At 40.1% G+C, this 22220-nt stretch overlaps 1 long non-coding RNA gene and 1 pseudogene across 1 annotated transcript; one reads left to right on the top strand and one right to left on the bottom strand.

Annotated features, from left to right (window-relative positions):
- Window positions 1-5260: 5260 nt before the first annotated feature.
- On the bottom strand, window positions 5261-5961 carry LOC132972094 (uncharacterized). The gene is made up of 2 exons (XR_009672861.1): window positions 5699-5961; window positions 5261-5636 (listed from the first exon to the last, which is right to left on the bottom strand). It is a non-coding gene; the product is annotated as an uncharacterized LOC132972094 (long non-coding RNA).
- A 7264-nt stretch (window positions 5962-13225) lies between these two features.
- Window positions 13226-21911, top strand: LOC132972053 (cytochrome P450 2J6-like; annotated as a pseudogene).
- The last annotated feature ends 309 nt before the right edge of the window (window positions 21912-22220 follow it).

Here is a 22220-nt window from a genome sequence, read left to right as displayed (position 1 = left end):
CAACAATAATATTCATAAATGAATCAATCAGGAACCAAGCGTTCTATATATGCAACTCAAGATTACACTCTTAAATTTAGTAGAGTGAATTTCAATTGTCAAGCTCTCCATAATTTAATCAACAACTGTACACTCCACTATTTTACATTGAAGATCTGTACAAAAAATGTCACACCACCACCCCTTTTATTCTGCCGGTTTACATTATAAATATTATACCCTTCTAAAACAAAATCAGAACAAGCCTTTTCATTTGTTAACCAAGTCTCACTCGAAACACATGCTTTCATGATTGTATATAGTCTTTGATTTGAACAAAATTTGTAAGGAGGCTTCGGCTGTTGAAATGTACAATAAAAAGCCATACAGATTAAGTTTATTAAACTGATTTTCAGAGTAGAACTCAGCATTAGATTTGATATCTTTGTAAAAATGTACATCTGGATCAATGTCTTTTTCAAAACTAATAGATTTATATTCTATTAACTTTAGAAAACTTTGATTTTTTTTTGTTATTACAATTAAACTCAACTAAAGAATTTTCATTTTGAGAGAAATCATCACTCTCCTCCTCCAAAGGAAGATACATGTTTTCATCCGTCATATGAAGAAGAAAAAAATGATATGAAAGTAAATTTTACAGGACTCTTTCAAAACATGCTCCTTGAACTGCCAAAAAAAAGAACATGATATGGAAAAAGCAAGAGTGCCTTGATCCCACCAGACTGTAACCATTGTCACTTATTGTTCCAGATCTCTCACCACAACCACCTAAGCTTGCTCTGGTGGTCCATTTAACTTTATAAATGCTTTTCCATTCCTTGTCCATGTTGCTTGAATTTTGTTTTGTTTTCTGAGTATATGCCATTTCTAGCTATTTCAGCATTTTTCGTTGTCAAATGTTCATTTACATACACCACAGTGTCCTTACATTTTTTTTTGACTGTCTCAGCACATCAATCTAATCCGTTCTGTTAACAAACTGGACAACAATTGTTGGTGTGACACGTTAAAAAGGAATGCACTTACAGTTAAGAATAAAACACAGAGTTCATGATCTGTTACAGGGTTAAATAATTGATTGTGGATAAAAACATTGCATAGTCACAAGAAGTTATATAGAGAGTGATTAAAAAGTATAAATAAGTTAAAATGCTTAAATATCAGTTTTATGTTAAAAGAAAAGGTTAAAGATGCTAAAATGTTTAATAGACATGATTTAGTTCATTCTTTATTGTTAAAAGTAAGATTTGTTGATGTGTATCTGTGATCTACTGAATTGTTTGAGTTATATTATCTGGGAGCGATTGCTTTTGTCTCCGCCCACATACCAGGAGAAATCGCGGTGTTTTCCTCATTACACTAAATGCTCTTGATGAGGAAACACAACTGAATCACTCTCGTGATTATTTATCTCCTTATTCAGGGGTGTAACATTGGCTTGGCATTATCCTTACGTGGAAACGTGTGACAGGCTGAAATGTGCTCACTCTTTAGATGAATGTTCTTAATGCTCAAGAATTTAACAACTTGTTTCTCTAATGTGCGCAGTTCCTCAGGTGATGCATTCTCGCCTTGCCGGTCACTGGCTGCGGCCCTGGCATAGCTGTGATGTTTGGTATCCAGCCCAGAGATCATAAGATCATTGGTAAGAGAGTGCTTCTCCATATCGTCAATCCTTAGTTCCAGTAGTTCAATCCTCTGGTCTTTTTGGTTGATTGTGGCCCTAAGCTCACAGACTTCCTCCATTAGACCCATAAGACTGACTTGCTGTTTGACCACTTTGCTAATCTCCTCAGACATTAAGTTGAGGGTTTTTTTTAATCTCTTCTAGCTCCTCTGCCAGCTTCTTGGTTGTTGTTTTCATCTTCTTCAACTTTGGTCACCAAATAATATATATTCCAGGTAGACTTAATAAGAAAAACTGCTCTGTTGCCGATCACCATCTTCCCCAAGACCCCAAAAATCTCTTCGATCATATCCTGACCAAAATGTTCCAAAAAATGGAACTAAAATGTCATTTTACCACCACTAATGCTTTCATTTTAAGTGGATGGCCCTTCATTTAGGTGATTTTAATAGGAATTCAAGGAGACTGAGACCCAGGACGAGCAGCGGCAGCCATCTTGGATGTCAAAATGTAAAAATGAAGTTAATTAAGTCTCATGAGTTGACAGCATGATAGCTAGTTAGATCTAATTAGCTGGAGAAGCTACATGTAACTTTGAAATTAACCATGTTTTATCATCAATGTTTTCACAAAAACCTTATGTTAATTTTTATGTCTTTGTTTTTTCTGCATAATTCAATTCAAATAAATAAATATATTACTATGATTAGTTAAGGATAAATATTTCTTTAGAGATTAAATTTATTTAGAGAGATCACATTATTTTAACTACATTTTTTTTTTATAGTAACAAAAAATCAAAACTGTTTTACACTACAATAAACAAACAGTATGTATACATCGCACATAAAGTAAGGAAATGTGTGTTTGGTAGATTATGTCTTTGTTGGGTGTGCTATTCATGCCAGAGTGACCAACACAACCACATTGGCTGACTTGCAACAAATGCTGGTTGAAGAATGGGATGCCATCCCACAGCAGTGTGTGACCAGTATAAGGAGGATCGGCCAGGCTGTTGTGGCTGTGTAAGGTTCTTCCACACGATACTGAGGCTCCTGTTTGTTAAATGAATAAATTGTCGATATGTCTGGTTTAGATGGAATACCCATAGAACTTTATCAGAAATTTTTCGACTTAATCAAGAACCCATTACTTTCCTGTTTTAATTTTACGTATAACGTTGGATAACTGTCAAATTCTCAAAAAGAGGGCCTCATTTCATTACTTCTAAAACAGGAAACCAATGATCAATAAGAGGACCCAGTAGATCCTAAGAACTGGAGACAAATCACACTCCAATGTTATGATGTTAAGATACTGGCAAAGTACATAGCCCATAGACTTAAAAAAGTGCTGTCTAATATTATTCATCAGGACCAATCAGGCTTTATGCAGGGTCGCTTCATTGGTAATAACATAAGAAAATTGTTAGAAGTTATAAAAAATTATTAATTAGAAAAAGAGGCTGGCTTGATATTTATTGCTGATTTGGAGAAAGCTTTTGATAAAATTCATTTGGAATCTTTTTTTAAGTGTTTGGGATTTTTTAATTTCAGTGAATCATTGATTAATTGGATTAGAGCTCTATATAATGGTACCAACTTCAAATTTATTAATAATGGATATATGTCTAAGTCTGTTTCCTTATTAAGAGGGGTAAAACAAGGATGTCCACTGTCCCCATATCTGTTCATAATTGCAATAGAAATGTTATCAATTAAAGTAAGATCAAATAAAAACAAAATTATCAATGTTTGCTGATGATGCCAGTTTCCTAATAAATCCAAGACATTCCTGTTTAAAAGCCCTCCTCGAAGACTTAGACGCTTTCTCTAAAATATCTGGTCTAAATCCAAACTTTGGAAAATGTGTTATACTTAGAATAGGGACTTTAAAGGGTGCTAACTTTAGGTTACCATGTAACTTCCCGATTACTTGGACTGATGGACCAGTCAATGTGCTGGGGATAGTGATGTACAATAAATTATAGTAACAAAATGGTTAAGATGGATAAAATGTTACAACCTTGGAGGGGTAAAACCCTAACACTCTTCGGAAAGATTTCTCTGGTAAACTCTCTTGTAGTGCCACAATTCACATATCTCTTTATGTCACTCCCTAGCCCATCTCAGTCCTTTTTTAAGACCCTGGAACAGAAGATTGTATAATAGTAGGTATGAATCAGGTGGGTTAAAACGAATAAATCTGGAAGTATTATGCCTTACTTTAAAGGCTGCTTTTGTTCAAAAGATGTACTTGCATACAGACTGGTTTTTATCCAAGTTAGTGGAAGGTATTCATCCTCTGTTCCAAAGAAGGCTTTACCCCTTTTTGCAAATCCAACCTCGTCATACAGGTTTAGTGGAGAACTTACTGGGAAACTTATCTGTATTTTTGAAAGAGGTAATGCAGAGTTGATTATGTTTCCAATTTAATCCCCCAGAGGGAAGAAATTAGGTTTTGCAGCAGGTTATATGGCTTAACTCTAATATCTTGATTGAAGGGAAGCCAGTTTTTTGGAAGAGTCTCTTTGAAAAAAGCATTTTGTATATAAATGACCTTGTTAATGAAGAGGGAAAACTTATGAATTACATTCATTGAAATGTATGGCGCTAATTGTTCCCTCCAGTCCTTTAATCAAATGTCTTCTGCCCTCATAAATTTAAGTAGAAAAAATAATGATGGAAATTCTAAACTGTTAGTTTGTCAACCTGCTATAAAAACAACAGATGGTTACAAAACAGGAAGATAAACCAAAACATATATAACTTCTATTTAACAAACCGGTCCTTGGGAAATATTCCATACACTACCTTTAAAAAATTGGAGGATACTCTTGATTTCCCTATAACTGGTTTTTGGGTTGATATATAAAACAGCTGTTGACTCATACACAAGGTACTTTCAATTAAAAATGATTTATAACTTCCTTGCTACTAGAAGAATGTTAAATATCTGGGGAATTAGTCAATCAGATGAGTACAGGTTTTGTTGTACAGAACCTGAGTCAACATTACATCTTTTTTGGTATTGTGATATTGTAGCTGCATTTTGGGAAGATGTTAAAAAAATGTGTTTGAAAATGAGATTGCACCTAGATTTGGATCTATTCTCTGTGGTGTTAGGGGATATCACAGATTCAAATACCTATACTGTTAATTTAATTAGATTAGATTAGACTCCATCGTGACGACTTCCCACTCGGAAGGTAATGAAGCCGACAGCAGGATAGGATACCCCCTATGGAGTCTAGACACTGGTGGTGGTGAAGAGGAATGGAGGCCATGATGAGCCTGAATCTGGACTCTGCTGAGCTGGAATGGAGGTGACTGGGGCGGTGGTGGGTTGCAGTGGTTGCCCTGACAGAATGACTGTGGAAGAGAGAGAACTGATTTAGTATTTTGCAGCAGCAGGATGATTGGTTGAGAGAGGTTGTGCCCGAATCTGGTTGGTTAATTACTTAAAGAATAAACGCCCATAATCAGCTGATCACCAGAGAAGGGAGACAGAGGAAGTAGTAGGGGGAGTGGTTTAGGTTGAAGTGAAAGGATGAATGAATGAGTGGAAGAATATAACCAGTCTTCCTGTCTGAACTTACGCTGAGCTCCATTTCAATCAGGAGAGACTTAATTGAGAATGAACAATTATTTATTTACAATAAATGTGCAACAATTTCATTTTGAATGTGCAAAGTCTTTGGGGGATTAGACTCCATCGTGACGACTTCCCACTCGGGAAGGTAACGAAGCCGACAGCAGGCTAGGAGAGCCCCCAAAATAAAAGTGAGAAAGAAAGCACCATTATCGTATGCCTTACCTTATTGGCTGTATGGATATCTATGTGGGAAATTACAGTTAGATGGAGTAATATAACCATGATCATTTATTGATATGACATGAATAGGCATACACTTATAGATAGTGCAGATAGTGATTTACTGGGTCATGATGCCCGGTATGTCTAGGTATTTGACCTGACAATGGCTCGCATGACCCGCTAAACTGCCCTGTAGTCGTGTGGCCCCCGGCATGTATGGGGTCTGTCGACCCACATGTGGCCCGGCACGACCTATAGTTGTGTGGCCTGGCACGTTTCGGTCCGTCGACCACCTAACGTGTGGCCCGGCACGACTGCTAATGAGCTATAGTCATGAGGCCTGCATGTATGGGTCTGCTGCCCTAACAAGTGGCTCCTCATGACGATTGATAAGCCCTAAAGTCAAGTGCCCGGCATGTTGGGGTCCGTTGACCGCTTGACATGTGGCATGCATGACGTTAAGCTGCCCTACAGTCATGTGGCCCGGCACGTGGGGTCCGTCGACCTCTGATGTGTGGCCCGGCATGAATAGTCATATAGACATCTGGTCCGGCGTATCAGAGTCTGTTTGACCTGACGCGTGACCAGCCTGATTGCATGACATTTGAAGCATCGGAAGACGCCAATGTTTTAGAAGAAGCTTTATTAATATGACATGAATAGGCATTCACTTTGTGCTTGAATGACATTTGAAGCATCGAATGACGCCAGTGTTTTCGAAGAAAAACTACGTCACCTATTAAATGACAGCGATATTCACCACCACCAGTTATATGAATTTCTTACCAGTAGTTAGGGTTTAAGGGATCTTTGGTTTCCCAAACTCGTACTGATATCTGGAAAAATAAAGGACTTGAAGGCAGGGTAGACCATCGCCCGGCATGTGGCCAGCATGACATGGGTCTGATTGACCTTTGTGGATAAATCAACCGATGCATGCCCGCTGACAAGGACTTCCTGATCAAGACAGCATAGGACAGAAAATTATTTTCCAAAGCACTTAACATGGGACATGCGTGAAAGCAATTGCTGCAAAATCTTACAACCATACACAATGATTGTGAACATTAATGTAACATGTAACCACATTGGTGATGTAGCAATGATGTAGTACAAGCTGCATTAAACTGTAAGTCTCAACCTTGACACTTGCCCGTATGTATGACCAAGTTGGATGATGTTTAAAAAGCATATAAATGAATTGGTCTCATACCGACTCATGACCGAAGCTGAGTTCATCACTGGGTGTTATTTACCTGGAATGAATGCCAGGGTACAATAAGCAGGCCATACGGTAGCCGTGAAGGAATTCACTGACGGCAGAATTACATTTTACGGAAGACTTATCTGGTCATGTTTCGAATATCCGCTTTGCATTAAATGCTTGGATTGTAGTCTGCCCTGACTATCTGGAAGTGCAGTTCCCCCCAAAACCTAGGGATGTCTACATCCCTGAGAAAATATGATGATCGGCTTAGCATTGAAACTTTATATAACTGTTGCAACAACTGCTGGAATTTAAATCTTAGCTCCTAAATGAAACTGTACTTTGATTGATCATCGGTTTCTGATCCTATCTACAGCATAGTGATTTGACTTGATAGAACCGTCACCTACAGTTTTCACTTGCCACTCTTATTAAAACTGTGATGCTGTTGGACGTAGAGTTGCTGGTACAGGTTGAGGGGCATTAAGCAGTTAGCAGAAATCCTAGATATCTGGTTAGCATCGACAAGCTAGTGGGAATTCCACATGGCACTTTATCCTACAATATTAACATCACCATACCATGTAGAGCTGGTTAAGAAACTTGATTCATCAATGCATTGCAATTTTTTTTTTTCCGTTGTAATGACACCCCTCTCCACTTGGGGCCACTGTGAGTACTGTGAATTTTTAATGTAATACCACCCCCCTCCACTGGGGCACTGTGAATTCAAGTCAGGCACATTTTTGCACTTTAGATCATACTGTACTTTCATGTTTTATTCTAGAGTAATGCAAATGAATTCAATGTTTTTGAGTCAGTTTGTTTTAAACAAATATAAACATAATTATTCAACAAATATAAGAAGGTACTGTAAGTAGTTATCTCGGTATTTCTCTCACCTATGTGTAATGTTGAATCGATATCAAAGCATATTGATCAATATCGAATCTTGACCCAAATAATCGAAATCGAATTGTGAAGTTGTGGACAATACCCAGCTCAATACCATGCCAGGTTTCCGGGTGCTAAATTTGCTTATACTTTAGCAGAAATAAAGACTTGCCCTGCACCAACTCATCTGAATTTGAGTGTTCTCCCGTCTTACATGCCTGCAAGATGGCTGTCAGAGAGTAACAACTTCCTGTCATTAAAACTAAAACTTTTGAATTACAGTGATATTCTGGCTGTTACATGGTTTAAAATGAGCAAATCACTTCCAGTCTGTTAAGTTCTTTGTCTACATTGACGTTTCCAGGTATTTAATCACTTAATATAGTCTATTTTTAAGTGATGATCTTGTTTGCATAAATTGTCAAGCGCTGCTTTTAGTTTGATCTGGCTTCAACTTATCTATTTGAAGAACATTTTATAGCAGAGTGGTGATTTTAAACTCGTGACAATCAAGTTAACACGTGAGCATGCCCAGTAATAAGTATTGTTTGTTGACTAAAACATATTACTTTTTATTAATTCATTCATTTTAAAATAATTTCAGACTTTCATAATGTGATTATGGCCAAACCTCATATCAGGAACAGTTCAATTAGTTGTGCAACATTAGTTTGACTACCCTCTGTTGAACAGAGATTGCAAGGCATATTTGTAGAGTGAGACGCCAGCAGAGGAATTATATAATGAGCCATACGTGCTGGAAAATAACTATTATTAGAATGACTGGCCGACGTTTTCCTGGTTAAATGAAGAAAATACATAGTGAGTGAACGTGAAAGACTTAAACTCCTGATACAGTCAATTTATGACTGTTGTACAATGATTAGAAGTAACTTATTAAAGAGCTTTGAATTAAGGTTCTTTATTTATTGGTACTCAAGTAAATGTGGATTACTCAAAACCTTCCTCATGAGACATTGAGAAGAGTAGACTTTTGTTATCATAAATCTCTCTAGGCCTACCTTTAAGAAATGGAGCATGATATTGATCGGTCTGATTCATGTTATTATTATTATTTAGCAGACCTGGTATGCTTATTTCTACCGCTTTATTGCCACTTGTTGACTATTCCCCCCGTTGATTTAAATAATTCTTGTAAATCGGGTAAGAAGAGAGAAAATGCATTGATATTGGACGCCACGATCCCCGACGCGTGCACGAGACGCTGAGAAAATTACTGAAAGATTCAGATTGAATGATCAGCCCACCTAGCTGATTTGTATTAAACATGATATCCTACTGGACCATGTGACTGAACGACGGAACACACAGTGTGAAAAGTAAGATGAAAATAACAGAGTCTTTCTCAAACTGTTAAGGATAACCTATGACTGAAGAATTATGCGCCACGGCTGCAGCTCGTTAACCGGTTGACTCCCCGGAGTATGCAGCTGATCACCTGCGCTGTGTGTCATGGCAGGGACAGGTGATTTGCTCCACCGAGCCAGGCAGTGATTGAAACCAATTACGCAAACAGTTACCATTATTTAACCACGGTGATGAGATTAGCAACACTGATAAAGGCTATAAATATATGTTTTGATCCTAATTCCCCTAGTTCATTAGAAATAATAGCCTACTTAGTCAGTGACAAAGATAGTGATAGCCTTTCTATCGTAACAAGTAAAGGTATCGAGGAGTTTCCCCCTTTTATTTACCTGAGACCGCAGGTAACAGCGATGATGTATTCTCACCTGTGCTGCCAAGCAACGGAGACCAGAAGCTGTGTGGCTTCACTGTAAAATGAACCTGACGCAGACTGCAACCTGTCTGCAATCGTGAGGGACGCTGACGATGAGACGGGGATATTAATTGGAGCGCGGACACTGTGACAGACAGCTTGGAGATGACCAGAGACTGCAGATAGCCTAGATGAACAGGCTGATTCCTGCCGATGCCTGTGAGGCTGACAACATGAACGAGTGGAGATGACTTTCTCCTTTTTGCTACCACTGCCCCAATGAACGCACCGGTAAAGTGTGTGTTGCAGCGGTTGCCCTGAAATCACAGAATGACTGTGGAAGAGAGAGAACTGTTTTAGCATTTTGCTGAAAAAAGGAGGGTTGTGTAGAAAGTGGTATTATTGGAAGAGGTACAGGAACTTTGGCAAAATTGACATTTTTAAGACGTTTATGCGCCCATTCAAGGATATGGGTAGTTTGTTTCAGCTGTTTATAAGCTGCATGACTGCATCTGTGAGGGGGCTGTAATTTGCTTGGATAATTTTGCTGATAGTGGGGGTGATGACCCAAGTAATTGAATTCTTGTTTTGATTCCACAAATGAAATAGGAGGGTTGAGCCTTTCATTTTCTGCCAAAAACTTTATTACTGATTTATTATTATTATTTTTTTTTACTGATAATGAAAGTCAGGCAGGTAAAGTTTGTTGCAGGTTTGAGTAGAAATGTATACATCGGCAGAAGCCCAGACGATCGTAGATTAGTCACATACACACGGGAAGAAAAAATATATATAAAATGAATTACTAAAACTATTATTATATGATGTATTTAAATAATATATATTTCATATATTTATCTAGGGGATTAATTTGAATAATATCATTTGTGGTATCAAAACAGTAATTTAATTAGAGACTCCCCCACACTTCCTTCAAGAAACCCCTAAAAACTCAACACTGCCTACAACTCCCATCCCCCACCCCCTTACATTACTCCTTAGCTGTACTGTCCTCGTCGTTCTTGTTTTTGGTTGTTTTTGTCAAAGCGTCTTTGAGTATTTAGAAAAGGGCTGTATAAAATATTAATATATGAGGGAAAAATGAAGGCTAAGGGAGCCAAGTCTGGATATCCAATCTTACAATGTTTATTTTATGAATTTATTTCCATTTTTCGTTTTCGTCCTTTTTAGTTTTTCTCCTTACATGCAGGTGAGCTTATGTAGATGCAGATAAAGAGGAGTTATTACAGATTCAAGATTCAAGATTCAAGATTTTTATTTGTCACATGCTCATACAGATGTGCAGTGAAATGTAAAGACTGTTCTGCAAGGCCATGCAATAACATTCAAATTACTAATACACATATATACAGTAAAATAGAATATAATGTAAAATTTTAAAAAGGAATTATTTGAATATACAAAATATAGAAGAATATATAAATATATAAATATAATATAAATATAAAGAATAATGTAACCAGTGTAAAGTGTCAGTGTGTAAAGTGTCCAGGGTGTCAAAGTGCAATGTGCAGATTGGAATGTGTGGTGTGTGTGCATCATATAGTCACAGTTCTGTTTTGTTTTTAACTGAGGAGAGTGGAGTTAACAGTCCGGACAGCCTGAGGAAAGACTTCCTGAGTTTTTCTGTGTTCGCCTTGATGTGTCGAAGGCGCCTGCCAGAGGGTAGCCACATAAACAGTTCATTACCTGGGTGGTGGGGATCACTCATGATCCTGTTTGCCCTGGCTGTGCTCCTCCTTGTGAAGATGTCCTTCTTCCTGAGGTGGGGAGTGTTGTACCCATGGTACGCTCTGCTGACTTCAGCACCCTCTGCAGGGCTCTTCGGTCACGTACAGTGCTGTTCCCGTACCACTGGGTGATGTTTCCAGTCAGCACACAGTTTCCAGCGGTTTCAACGATGATCAGTGGTTGCCAGTGGAACTCCTGTGTAACACAACACAGGACAGGAACAATGGTTGGAGGAGGAAAAAGCACAGAGGAAGACGAGGTGGTGTCCGAAACAGGCTAAGAACTCAGTCCCACCGCTCAACCCTGCTAAGCATCCTTCTTGCCAATGTCCAGTCCCTGGATAACAAGATGGATGATCTGAGGGGTCGGGTAAAATACAAGCGGGACATGAGGGACTGCAACATAATCTGCCTGACGGAAACATGGCTCACTCCTGTGGTGCCGGATCAAGCCATCATGCCATCGGACTCGTTCTCTGTGTTTCGCAAGGACAGGACGGAGGAATCTGGCAAGTCAAAGGGTGGAGGGGGTTGTTTTATGACCAACAACAGCTGATGTAACCCACAGAACATTAAAACTCTCCCCCACTCCTGCCCGCTACATCTGGAGCACCTAACCATCCTGTGCTGTCCATTTCACCTCCCCCACTTCGGTCATCGCTACATCTGTTTACATTCCACCACAAGCGGACACGGACACAGCTTTATCGGACCTGCATGACGTGCTGTGCCGACACCAAAACAAACATCCGAACGCTGCCCTCATCGTGACTGGTGATTTTAACAAGGCGAACCTTAAGAAAGTTATGCTGAACTTTTTACAACATGTCACTTGCTCCACCAGGATCAACAATACACTGTATCATTGCTCCACGCCATTCAAAGAGGGCTACAAGGCAACTTCCCTGTCCCCACTGGGTAAATCAGACCATTTCGCCATTTACCTTATGCCAAGGTACAAGCAGACTATTGTACGTGAAAAGGCGGTGACGAGGCAGGTTAGGCGCTGGAACGACCAATCAGAGGCTACGCTGCGAGACGCTCTGGATGACATCGACTGGGGCATGTTCCAATCCAGCTCGAGTGACGTAGACGAGTTTACGGAAGTTGTGACGGACTTCATAGCAACGCTGGTAGACGATGCCGTTCCTATGGTGTCTGTCCGGATTTTCCCAAACCAGAAGCCATGGGTGGATAAATCTAGCCGCACCGCTGTGAACGAACGGACCGCTTCATACAACTCATCACTTCTCACGAGCAGTGAAAGACGCTAAGCGGAGGTACAGGGACAAAGTGGAATCACAGTTCCAGCAGCGTGATTCAAGGAGCTTGTGGCAAGGATGGCAGACAATTACTGACTACAGGAAAAGAGCCCTAAGATGGTTTGTGAATAACTTTTATCTTTACCAGGATCTAGTCTTAACGTCTAACTTAACCACCCAGGTAACGAACTGTTTATGTGGCTACCCTCTGGCAGGCGCCTTCGACACATCAAGGCGAACACAGAAAAACTCAGGAAGTCTTTCCTCAGGCTGTCCGGATTGTTAACTCCACTCTCCTCAGTTAAAAACAAAACAGAACTGTGACTACATGATGCACACACACCACACATTCCAATCTGCACATTGCACTTTGACACCCTGGACACTTTACACACTGACACTTTACACTGGTTACATTATTCTTTATTTTGTATATTCAAATATTTATTGTTTAATTTCACATTATATTTCTATATTACTGTATATATGTGTATTAGTAATCTGAGTGTTTATTGCATAGCCTTTTGGAGCAGTCTTTACATTTCACTGCACATCTGTATGAGCATGTGACAAATAGAAATCTTGAATGTTATCATGAGTTTACAGAACTAAAAAATGGTTGCCTTATTGAAACTTTGTGTTCTGACTTGTGTTTAAAAGAGGTATATAGAAATTCTAAAGAGATTAAATCGAAGAGAAGGGTCTTCCACTGTATGTTATTTATAATGGGTCTTCATTTCCAGTTCATCAGGATAGTTTTCTTGGCGATAGTTAAGTCAATGATGACAGTTTATTGTGTTTACATGGACAGTGCAATGTGTTTACACAGACAGTGCAATGTGTTTAAACAGAGACCTATGTACATAAACATTATCCTACCCTAACCCTTACCACTCCCAACAAAGTAGAGTGTAGTCGCTGAGCGAGTAGACAATCCGTAAACCATAAGTGCTTCAAGTTAGAACATAGGAAGTCTTCCTCCTGCTGCTGGCCTCTCTCATTTTAACAATGTGGCTTTATGATTTTTTACTGAGTTTAGACCTCAAGGGGCTATTTCTGTTTCTTATTATTTTCTTCATAATAGCAGACTACCTCAAAAACCGGAATCCTCCTAATTATCCTCCAGGACCATGGGCTTTTCCGATTGTGGGGAATATTCTCAGTGTGGACAGTGAACATCCAGACAAGTATATTACCAAGGTAAGGCTTAAAACAAAGGTGAAATCTTACAGTTTGTGTAAATTCAATGTATCAAAGGTGAACTTTAATGTGATTGCTTAATTGCTCCATTTCTACTTTTTTTAATTGTTAAAAAAAAATATTATGTAGATTTATTATTTACAATATTTCACTCTTTTACAAAAATTAACTTAATGAATGAAACCTAAGGAGCATTCAGTAATCTGATTGCAGAGGGGATGAAGAATTTAGGATAACGGTTAGTTTTACAGACAGTTGAAAAATAACAACTAAGTCCTGATGGCAACTGAGAAAATGAAAAAAGATCATGACCAGAAGAAGCTAAAATACTTTCAGCCTTTTGGAGGATCTGTTGGTTACAGAATAAGTTCAAATCTCTGTTTCACACTGGTACTCTTCAGACAGATGTTGACAATGCTGTTCAGACTACCTTTGTTGTTTACTGAAAGCCTGTGAAACCAGCAGATGAAGGAGAAATAAAAGAGACTCTCAATGAAAGACTGATATAAACAACAGAATTATAGGACTGACTGAAAATTAATTCAGTGTCCTTCAAAGGGGAACTCTCTGTTGCCCTCACTTTACAATGGACTCAGTGTGGACATCAAATTTAAGTTGGTCATCCAAATACCCCACCAATACATATCGGATATCAAAGTGTTTGTATGAACATACCTTTTTCCACATTACCGTAGCGAATGATGCACTCCATGGTTGCCTCTCTCTTGTGTCTGAAGTCAAATATCAGTTCTTTGGTTTTTAGAAACATTCAGTTCAAATGTTCACAGGGTTTGTGGTTCATAAGTGTTTAATCATTGATGTGTTGTCCACAGCTGGCTGACATTTATGGAAGTGTATTCAGCATTCGTCTCGGCAGAGAAAAGATGGTGTGTGTGTCTGGATACAAGGCTGTGAAGGATGCTATCGTGACACAGGCTGAGAACTTTGTGGATCGACCCCACCGTTCAGTCGAGGATAGATTTTACTCAGGAAGCTCAGGTTTACATCTCTCTTTCACTACTTATTCTTTAAAAAATAGTCCTTCTGAGCCACTAACCTCATTTCATCTGTATTAATTTCTCTAGGTGGTCTGTTCATGAGCAATGGCGAAACATGGAAGAGACAGCGAAGATTTGCCTTATCTACGTTACGTACCTTTGGCCTTGGCAAAAACACCATGGAGCAGAGTATCTGTGAGGAGATCCAACACCTGCAGGAGGCTATTGAGCAAGAGAAAGGTTCTTCACAATGACTTTAACATCAGCTCATGATCAGAAGTTTCAGGTATTTTCTAGTCATTGTCTAAATAGTTGAATCCTTTCCTGCAGGTGAACTTATTGAGCAGTCAATAATCAGACTGGCTGAAAGTCACATGTCTTTGGACTAAATTGACCACAAAAGTTAAAATATGATGCTAGTGTAACATCCAAAAAGGGGTAATTAATGCTTGCAATAGAAGACTTTAAAGGAACAATAGCTTCGGCTACTGGAGCAAAGTGGAGTGTTCAAATGAGGCTCAGAGACAGGTAATAAATGTAAAATATTTACCGGCTTTAGTAGAAAAAGTAGTTTTGACAAACATCAGTTGGTACCATACACAAATAACAAGACAATTTTCTAATATCAAATTGACTTTTCTATCTTGGGTGCACCCTTGTAACCTGAACCCTGTATCTAACTTTCAAGTTATTAAAATCAAGTTCAGTTCACAATAACAAATTAAATCTCTTATCAAATCAAATCACAAACACCATTCATTAGGAGGGTATCCTACACATCAGCCGCCCTTTTACAGTTCCCAGAATGAGGTGCTGGTATTTTGAATCGTCCTTGAATAGTCTTAGATGTAAGAAAAGTCAAAAAGTGTCGGTCCAAAAGTTCCCGGGATGTTAAAGGAAAAAAGAGTAAGTCTGGGGTATTCAGAGTGTGTGTATAAGTGGTTGGGAAAAAGGGGTATGTGGGGCTGTGTGTGTGAAGGTGTCAGCGAAAACTGGGCCTACCACACCAAAAAGTGAGGCAGAACCTGTCCAGTGACCACAAGGTGTCTCTCTCTTCAGATCCAGGTGGGAAGGCTTGCCATCTATTTCACTGGACGGGTTACCAGAACAATCCAACAAACAAAAAAAACCTGACCGATCTCTGTGAGTGAACTGAGCAGACACAAAATACGGCAACGCCCAGTAATGCCACGGGGTCTCTTCTTCCCTGTTATCCTCAGCAGAATCCACCCCAAATGCATCTCCTAGTTCCCTCGTTTAATTCAGACTTCAATCAGTTCAGCTCCGACGTTATGCCCTCTCTACACACATAACGGACACCGCACCCTGCTACGCACAAACCTGAACAGGTGGGCAGGACCAACCGCCGTTGGTGGCCTCTGATTGGCCGAAATGACAGTCACCCTGTTTTCAAACATCCCCATTGGGTGAAAACACGAGAACTAACATCTGATTAAAACGAGTATAAAATATAAAATAGACAATAGAAATACTCCACACCATTTCTTAAGCAGAATCATTAGGGTATAATAATTCAAAATGTAATAGTCTGTTTTTCTCCATATATAGTCTATTATCCTACATGTGTTACACTAGTGTTTCTCTCATGTTTTATTTGGGTGTAGATATATGACTTGTTCCCTTCAGTGATGAAGCACATGCCAGGTCCTCACAACAAAATGTTCAACAAGGTCAACATCCTCAAAGAATTTCTCAATCAGGAGGTACAAATGCACTAGAATCCCCGGGACTACATTGATGCTTTCCTCATTGAAATGGAAAAAGTAAGAGAAGAAATGTGTGAAAACACACTGCACTAGATTGAAGTTCTTCTCCTCAGTTTACTAATCCCTCTTTCTTGTATTATCGTATTATATCTGCTATTCTAAATAGCACAAAGAGACCAATGTGGGCTTCGATGAGATCAATTTGGCTGTGTGCTCTTTGGATCTGTTCTTTGCTGGAACAGAGACGACCTCCACTACTTTGCAGTGGGCTTTGGTTTACCTCATCAATAACCCGGAAATTCAGGGTGGGTGATATTACAAGTGCCTTTACTGAACTTACTGTGAAACAGCAAGAAAACATACAGCTGAGGTTGATTGAAATGTATTATTTAGTTTTGTTTTTTTTGAATAAACAAATGTATGCAAAATGTGAAAAAAAGGGCAAAATTCCAATTTAATGTAATCCAGCCAGAGTAATGGCTCATGTAACCAGGGCAACACTGGTGATTTCAGGTAAGAATGACAGGGGTTATCCCTCCACCCATCAAATTCCTTCAGTATTTCCGAGGTGGTTTGTGGTGGCAGCAGACAAAGTAAGTCAACCCTGACTTCCCTCTCCCCAGCAACATTTTCCAGATCAGATGGGATATATAATCCCTCCTGGGAACTCTGGTTCTCCACTGGGCTCTCCTCCCAGTTGGGCGTGGCCAGAAAACCTCCAAAGGGAGGCATCCGGGAAGCATCCTAATCAGAGGCCCGAATCACCTCAACTGGCTCTATTTGATGTGAAGGAGTGGCAGCTCTGCTCTGAGCTTCCCCTGAAAGTCAGAGCTCCTCACCCTATCTCTAAGGATAAGCCCAGCCACCCTTTGGAGGATATTCATTTTGTTTGCTTGTAACCACGATCTTATTTCGGTCACTACCCATTGCTCATGACCATAGGGTTGGAGCAAAGATCGACCTGTTAATAGAGAGCTTTGCCTTCAGCCTCAGCTCCCTCTTAAACACAACGGTTCAGTATAATGCCCGCATTACTGCCGACGCTGAGCCAATCTGCCTGTGAATCTCACATCCGATCTTACACTCACTCATGAACAAGACCCACAGACACTCCTTCACCTGGGGCAAGGACTCACTCCCCACCTGGAGGGAGCAATCCACCGTTTCTGGAAGAGAACCATGGATTCAGACTTGGAGTTTCTGAGCCTCATCCCATCCGTTGCACATCGGCTGCAAACTGCTCAAATACCTGCTGAAGGTCACAGCATGAGGAAGCAAACAAATTCAGATCATCTGAAAAAAGAAGAGATGATATTTGAGGCCCCCAAGCTGTAAACTATTCTCCCCCCGGCTGCATCTTGAGATCCTGTCCATGTAAATCACAAACAGAATCAGTGACAAGAGGCAATCCACCAACATGACCGCCTGAGATATACGGTAATAAACCTTCTCCCCAAAACATGTGACTGTGTGAGCAAACTCCCATGTCCCCCCAAGAAGCCCTGCAAGGGTTAAGAGCTGGTTCACTGTCCCATGGCCAGGACAAAATCGGCATTGTTTCTCTTGTATCCAAGGTTCGACAATGGGTCGAACCTCCTTCTCAACAAAACAGAGTGGACTTTTCCCTGGAGGCTGAGAAGTGCGACACCCCGAAAATTGGAGCACACTCTCTGGTTCCCCTTTTTTTTAAATAGGAACCACCACCCAGATTTGTCACTCCACAGGCACTGTCCCAGACCTTCACAAGACATTGAAGTGGCACGTCAGCCAATACATCCCAACAATGTCCAGAGACTTGAGCCTCATGTACACCTGGCACCTTGCCCCAAGGAGCTCTTTAACTGCCTCAGTGACCTCTGCCAAAACGTCTTTCAGATGACGTGTTGGTTTGGTTCAGGAGTTCCTCAAATTATTGTTGGTGACCTTCTTGTTCACCTGGGCAAACTCCAACACAGCAGCGATAAGCAAGGGGGTTGTTTGTATCCCCACACCCGCCCAGCGCCTCTCACCCTGAACAACAGAGTCTAGCCCCTCTCCAGGAATTTGGTTCCAGAACTAATGCTGTGTAGTCCTGGCATACACGTGTCCCCCTGATGCATCCAACTTTCATTCTAAAGTGTCACAAGAATAAAATCCACAGGTTGGTACTGAATCCAAGTAGCACAAGTTTAGACACGAACACTGACAAGGACGCAGTATGAAAACCGCGCATCTCCACAGCTTGTCAATACTCCACACAGCCCTCAGCTCAATGAGGGAAATGTGCCACAGTGTGCCCTGTGAAAGCTACAGTAACTTAAAGCAACACCTTTATCAAAACTAAATAAAAGGGCCAATAAAAGATGTTAAAACAATTAATCTAATATTTAAGTGTATCTTCAATTACGATTAGCATTCTTCAAATGAAACTAACACACCAACTCTTAGTGTGTATTTAGTAAGGATATTATAAAACACAGAATAACCAAGAAAACAACAAGCCAGTCCTTGCCTCATACATTTAGCTTGTAGCGCTCCCCCTCCTGCACCAGCTTCAGCTCCTTCCCCACCAGAGAGCTGATGTTCCACGTCCAGATAACCACTCTGCACAACAGGGGATTATCACACCCAGGCCCCCCGCATACGCCTGTCACCCAGTATAGCATGCCCCCAAACCCCATGTCTTTCCCTGATGGTGGTGTGCCAAAAGGGAAGTGGCTCCATGTAGTTCTTTTGGGCTGAGCTCGACCGGGTCCACTGGAGGTAAGTCCGGCTACTATGGAGTTAGATCAGTCTCAATACACACAAAAGCACACAGAAGGATTCACAAATGTATTTCAATGCACAAACAAATATATTTAATTCTATATAAATGTAAAACAAATCCACAAATAAAAAAATAAGATTCACAAATGTATTTCTGATTCACACACAAATATTTATAATTTTGTATATATGTAATAGAAATCCACAAATATATAAAGTGTTCAGTCTGCATTTACAAACTGTTTGTCATTTGTGAACCTCATGCATTTCATGCATTTGTTACCTCCAGGTTGGATTATTGTAACTCTCTTTTGTCAGGGTGCTCTGGTAAGTCTCTAAAGACTCTTCAACTGGTCCAGAATGCTGCAGCTCGTGTACTGACTAGAACTAGGAAGAGGGACCACATTACTCCTGTCTTGGCTTCTCTGCACTGGCTCCCTATACAGTCTAGAATAGAATTCAAGATCCTTCTTCTCACTTACAAAGCTCTAAATGGCCAGGCACCATCTTATCTTCAGGAGCTACTAGTGCCGTACTGTCCCTCGAGAACATTACGGTCCCAGAATGCAGGCCTACTAGTGGTACCTACAGTCTCTAAGTGTACTATGGGAGGTAAAGCCTTCAGTTATCGGGCTCCTCTCCTCTGGAACCGCCTTCCAGCCGGGGTCCGGGAGGCAGACACAGTCTGTATTTTGAAGAATAGATTTAAAACTCTCCTTTTTGATAAATCTCAGTCACTAACCATCTACTTTCCTGGGAGCTCTTGAGCTCGTTGGTTGACGGCATGCCAGAACCTGCTCTTTTGTAATGTTAAAAGAAAAAGAGTAAGGTATTTCACCTGCTTTTTGTAAAGTGTCTCGAGATAACACTTATTAGTGTTATGAGTTGACGCAATACAAATAAAAATGTTTTGATTGATTGATTGATTGATTGATTGATTGACATGCAAAGCCCTCCACCACATTAAGGTTGTGATTCTTTAAGAGGTGTACCTTTTTATGGCTTTTAAGGCAATACAGCCAAATATCTTAATTTTATGAAAAGTTAAAATTCCCCCAGTTCTGCAGTAAAGATTACTCACATGCTCATGTTCAGTATAGTTCTTTCTCTACTCTGTACTGGAGTCATTTTAATGTTACTGATAGGAGGCAAACATCCTTAACCATCATTTTTAAGTTAACATGTCTAGATATAAATTTGTCATTTCAAGTTGTACTTTTTCTTTTTCTGTTCCTACACCTTTACTGTATTTTAGAGAAAGTCCAGGCAGAGATAGATGGAGTGATTGGACAAAGCCACCTGCCCACTATGGCCGACAGACCCAACCTGCCCTCCACTGATGCTGTCATCCATGAAATCCAGAGATATGGAAATATCGTTCCTCTCAATGCATTAAGAATGGCTGCCAAGGACACAACACTGGGTGGTTACTTCATCCCTAAGGTACATGTCCTTCAAAGTCAATAGGGCTGCACGATATTGGGAAAAAATTACATTGCAATATTTTTGTTTCCCGCAATATATATTGTGATATTTTTTAAAGTTTACTGCTTCACTCTTCTCAGCAGAATTCACCCTGACTCTCCCTGAAATGATGATTCCAGACTCTCACCTGTCTGCCTCTGTGTTAAGTGTTAAATACAGTATAACCCCTTATGTGATGTTAACTCTAAGCAAACTATCAGATTGTATAAATCCCTGCTCCTCTCCGCTCACATTCACCGCTCACTCACGCTGCACGTCGCTCTGCCCGACCCTGATAACAGCAGGTGAGATGACAGAGCGCTGAGAAGGTGTTCTAACTATGAACATAGTTGCATGTAATGTGGTAAAATATATAAATGTATGCTCATTTAGATCTATTAGTAATGTGAATGGGTTTAGACAGGATACATAAACTTAATTGAAAGGCTCAAATATATTTTTTTATTTTTTATGTCCTTGCAGTGTGACTAATCGCACATCGAGATGATGATGCTGAAATGATATATCCTGCAGCCCTAAAAGTAATTTAAACCCGATACTTCTTAACTGCTATTTTTTGCTTTTTGATGTTTTTTTTTAGGGCACGGCCCTGATGCCCATCCTGACCTCTGTGATGTTTGACAAGACTGAGTGGGAGACTCCAGACACCTTCAACCCTGGACACTTCCTCAACTCTGAGGGAAAGTTGTTGAAGAAAGAAGCTTTCCTTCCCTTCTCTGCAGGTACACCACTTCCCCATGAAACTTAACTTTAACCTGATGCAGAATACAGTTTATTCCTGAGCTCTTACTTCAGTGTGTGTTGTTGTTATTGGTCATTTCAGGGAAACGTGTGTGTCTTGGAGAAAGTCTTGCCAAGATGGAGCTGTTCCTATTTTTGGTTGGTCTACTACAGAAGTTTTCATTCTCTGTTCCTGATGGAGTTGAGCTTAGCACTGAAGGAATCACTGGAACGACACGCGTGCCTCACCCATTCAAGGTTTACGCTAAAGTGCGTTAAACTGAACGACATCTCCCTGAGTCATGCAACATCTAATCAAAGTTTAATAGACAAGACAAACGCTTTTTGTGCTGGAAACGCTGAAGACCTCCGTTTCAGAGCCCTTCTTACCATTGCATTGTAGCTACTGTAGGTTAGAAAAGTAAACTTCCGCTTCCCTCAGTAATGTCTGTTAGGTGTGTTTTAGATAGCTCCATGTGCATAATATTTGATTAAATTCAAGGAAATATCACCAAGAAAACATGAAAACAATGTAAAAAGTAGTCATGTACTGACACCAGCAGTAGCTCTACACATGTAAATTGTATTGTTGAAAAAAGTAAGTGACATTGAAGTCTGTGGTGCAAAAGTTGTTCTGTTGTCGACTGAGAGCGCTGTGAGCGCAGCGTCAAAAACAACTGACGCAGAGGGCTTTTTACCACCCAGGACTCTGAGCTCTAAAAACACTGAACTACATTTGTTTTGTTTTGAAAACGAGCGCTGTGGACTTCCGCTTCCGGCTGAATGGAGTGAGCAGCAAGTAGAGGCAGCTCCGTACAACCTTATAACATTTAACTTTCTAGACCAGCCATAAAACATATTTAAGATCATATTCTGACATCGGACGACGAGATAAAACATATTCTGCCATGAAAAAGGAGAGCAGTCGAAGATTCACGCAAAAACTTTGCAAACTTCATCTTCTCCGGCCTCAGCCCCCAACGGTGAAAGTCGCAAGATGGCGGGCGGGGAACAAGAGGACGACTTGCCTATTTCTGTGAGAAC

This window comes from Labrus mixtus, chromosome 3 (assembly GCF_963584025.1).
Source record: "Labrus mixtus chromosome 3, fLabMix1.1, whole genome shotgun sequence".
NCBI classification, from domain to species: Eukaryota; Metazoa; Chordata; class Actinopteri; order Labriformes; family Labridae; genus Labrus; species Labrus mixtus.
Note: the sequence above shows the minus strand (reverse complement) of the source record. Positions and strands in the feature narration are given on the sequence as shown.